Below are 4,442 nucleotides of genomic sequence, written 5' to 3' on the forward strand. Positions count from 1 at the left end.
ATCTTAGATTTATACAGCCTACTTCTCTAATGGGTTCAGAGAAAATTTCTGTCTATTATTCTCTTTATCCTTTCTGTTAAGGTTTCAAGAAGTTTGAGTTTTATATTAAGTAAGCGGTGGAAACTAAAATCGGCTTACTTTGAAGATGGGGAAGTAGTGATACGGTTATGTAAAGTGATTTAATTGAAGGTCACACAACTCAATAAGAGAACTAGAACTCAAACATGTTTTATATTTTCTGTGTGTTGTACTTTTGCATTTTACTGGTTCTTTTCTCTTACAAAGGCTGAAATATTGCAAAAAATTGAAAAGTTTGTTTTTAAAAAATTTGTTATATAGCATCCTGGGAAAGTTAAAATATATAAAGATCAGGGAAGTAAATACTCTTTTATGCCATTTAAAAGTCAAGGATAGAGATACATTTAAATTTACAGTTAGGGGATGTCAAGGACCACACACAATATGCCACGCATTACACATAGCAGATTGTTAATCAGTTCTTACAGAATAAGTACATACATGAATGGTGTAGTAATAAAAAATATTTACACAAAATAAAATAAATTGTCATGTTTAAAAGAACTCACTGATTCGTTTATGCACAATACCTAGCAGGCAATAAATTAGTCACTCTGAATACAAAGCTCATTTCATGCTCTCAATGAGCTTACAGTCGTGTCAAGAAAATATGCAAGTAAAAAGCCAATTTATTCAGAATGTAAAGTGTTGTGATCTAGGTGGGCACAAGTCCTCTGTGGGGTGTCCATAGTGTCCTGGAAGAAGCAAAGCCTGGTGGGTGTAAGTATTGCAGGAAGACGTAAATGTGTACGGCTCAGAAAAAAGCCCAAAGACAGTAATTCATTGTGAAGGAAATACAAAATCTGAGAAAAATTTATTTCTCATGGATACTCATACATGGAGTATTTTTCTATCTTAATTAAAAGATTTTGGAGAAAATTTAGGAAGTTTTAGTATTGGCACAGTTTGTGTCAGATGTGGTGCTGGCATGAGGCAGCCATCCCTTATCTTTTTTTTCTAGATTTCAAAACCTGGAGGGCTGAAAATTTTACTCACTAGATTTAATCAAAGGTAAAGCTCAGGGTGCAAATTAATTCTACCAAATTTAACCTGGAACTTGAATGGGATTTTGAAGACAGAATTGAAAGACTATGTATATATTTATGTTTATTTATTTTTGAGATAGAGAGAGCATGAGCCGAGGAGGGGCAAAGAGAGAGGGAGGCACAGAATCCAAACCAGGGTCCAGACTCGGAACTGTCAGTGCAGAGCCCAACATGGGGCTCAAAGTCAATGGACCACGAGATCATGAGCAGAAGTCTGACACTTAACCGACTGAGCCACCCAGGCACCCGGAAAGACTATATTTTTATTGCTTCAGCTGATAGTGTGAATAGGCATGATTTTGGCAACATTAGGTGCCCCAGCATTTGAGTGTCTAGTCATTAATTCTGAGAGTGCTAAGAGGCATTGGTAGTGGGTCTAGGAGGAACTTCCTAAGCCTTGGAGAGCAACTGTGGACACAGCCCTCTTAGACATAATAGTTTCCTGAAGCCTCCCCACACCCCCATACTCCTGGATAGTGTAGGGTGTGGATCCCTGGCAGGCAAGCATGGTGATCGTTGATCCAGGAGTCCTTCTTGGAGGCCCTGTCAAAATTCTTCTCCTCTATGGGGTGCCTGGGTGGTTCAGTCGGTTAAGTGTCTGACTTCGGCTCAGGTAATGATCTCACAGTTCATGGGTTCGAGCCCCTGTAGGGCTCTGTGCTGACAGCCAGCTCAGAGCCTGGAGCCTGCTTCAGATTCTGTGTCTCCCTCTCTCTGTGACCCTCCCCTGCTCATGCTGTCTCTCTCTCAGAAATAAATAAAACATTAAAAAATTAAAAAAAAATTCTTCTCCTCTAGCACTGTAGGAGCACCCACTTCATGTGCTATATTGTCTTTCATTTCAAGTAGTTAGAATTGCCTGTTTCTTCCAGCAGAACTGGACAGATGCTTGGGAAAACCTGGCTTTATGAAAATAAGAATGAGGGAATGTGTCACCATTCCAAAGGAAATTTTAATTGTTCCTAAACATATTGGATTCTTGTCCATTTATATGACATATTTTCTGCTCTTTTCCTCTGTTGTTCTCATTTTATATGGCATCAGACACACAGCTGCTTAAGAAGTAACTGCTGATTAGATAAAATCAATCAAATACCAATTTTTTCAATTTATTCAGTTGTTTTTTTTTCTAGATTTTTTTTATAATTACAGTAAAACCTTGGATTGTGAACAGCTTGTTGCAAGATGAGCAAGATGAGCAAACATTTCTAATAAATTTTAACTTGATAAACGAGTGATGTCTTGCAATATGAGCAGCATGGGATGCTGAATGTCATGTGATCACAACTAAGCCAATAGTTCTTTCTTTTTTTTTCTCTCTCTCACTGCGGGATTGTGGGTGATCAACTCCCATGCTCAGATGCTTGGTCTCATGCCGTGGTGTTTGGAAGAAATCCGTGGTTTTTCAGAACTTTGGAAGGTGCCCACAGCTGGCACTAGTGTATTTTTAGTCACTTCAAAGCGTCTATGAATAGTCCTTTGCTTTTCCATATAAGAGTAAGCTTAGGAATGCTCTGCTTCATCTTAGGGCAGGCTGCATGCAGATATAGACCCTTTCCTCTGCTGCCTTACTGACTGTTATATTAAATACAGTATATGACAAAAGTTTATTAATACTGTAGTCAACATCTATTAGTGACAGTGAAAGTCATCCTACATAATGATCCTCCTCTCTTGTCTCCCTCACACCAGCCATGAAGGCTTTCAAAGATAAGTGCAGGTTAATTAATTTATTTTCTTTATTATTTAGTATTGTATTTTAGTATTATAATCATCCATACACGAATAGTTTGGGTTATGGAACAAGTCATCTGAGTTTCCATTATTTCTTATGGGGAAATTGGCTTTGATATACAAGTGCTTTGGATTACAAGCACATTTCCAGAATGAATTATGCCTGTAAACCAAGGTTTTACTGTATTATTATTTTAAAAGTTTATTTTTGAAAGAGAGCAAATGAGAGAGTGCTCACATGAGTGGGGAAAGAGCAGAGAGCCAGGGAGACAGAGGATTCAAGCAGCACAGATTGCCCAACACAATACCGGGCTTGACCTCACCAACTGTGAGATCATGACCTGAGCTGAATGAAGTTGGACATTTAACCCACTCAGCCACCCAGGCACCTCTATTATTATTTTTTAATTTTATAATTTGGTAAAAGTTCATTATAGGTGAGGGTGTAAAGGATTTTTCATGTTCAAGTTAAGAGATATTACTATAAAATTTCATAGTGTTCTGTGTAAAAAAATTGACAAGTTAATTCTTTCATTTCAAGGTGTGATGTCTATATGAAGCAAAAATGATTTCTGCAATATCTACAGCAGCTATTCCAGTCAAACCATGCAGGAGCCTAAAGGAAGGCAACAGAGGACTGACAATATTGAGATGCTTGCCTCTTAACTTATACACTGTTAAATTGAACCTCTAAAAGTCTCTGATGATAATTATAAGGTAGTTTCATCAGAATATTGATCAAAACATCAAAAATGAAGGCAATTTTTCTCCTTAATTTTCTTCATTAATAAAATAAATTATCTAACAGGTACAAATTTTTTTTTATTTACTCATCCAAAATAAGGAGAGATTGTGGATTTATTGACTGATTGATTTATTGATTAAGGAGAGTATAAGTCATCATTAGGCAGAGTAAACAATAACAAGCTTGGGACAGTTAGCCAACATTATTTCTGTTTATTCTTAGTTATGATCATATTACAAATAAAATATGTAAAACAGAAAATGAATACTATCAGATTGCATGGATTGTGTTATAATTAATATAGTATCATGGAAGGATGGCAGGCATATAATTTTCTGCCCCAAAACAAACGTCTATACATGGCCCAAAAAATATATATATAACTGAAGTTTAAATTATATCTGCAAATTCACTACCTGGGCTACCGTCTCTTTAATGACTTACCTATAACCAAAATAATATAAATAAAACAAGTCACTCTCGGGTTTCAATGAGAAATGGGGCTTTTGCAAAATCTATTTCATTCTCCATATCTCTTTCTTTATTCTCCACCAAAATCCCAGCCAACACTTGGGTTAGTTTCAACATATTTTTTGTGGACACATAACTATCAACAACAGTTAAGATCAGTTTCTGAGGTCAGGTTCACATTTGCCCTGCCCAGCATGATATGCTCAAGAAATTAACGATATCAAAGTCACAATCAGCAGGCTACTGTCATCTGCATACCTAGGGAATCTAGGGTTATTAGCATGTTTGATGGGCAAAAATATGTGTTGATGGAAATATGTGGGCACTTTGTGTGTAAAATATCAGGAGAAGTGACAAAAAGAAATTTT

The sequence above is a fragment of the Hyaena hyaena genome, unplaced genomic scaffold, assembly GCF_003009895.1.
Source record: "Hyaena hyaena isolate Hyena2069 unplaced genomic scaffold, ASM300989v1 scaffold_444, whole genome shotgun sequence".
Taxonomy (NCBI): Eukaryota; Metazoa; Chordata; class Mammalia; order Carnivora; family Hyaenidae; genus Hyaena; species Hyaena hyaena.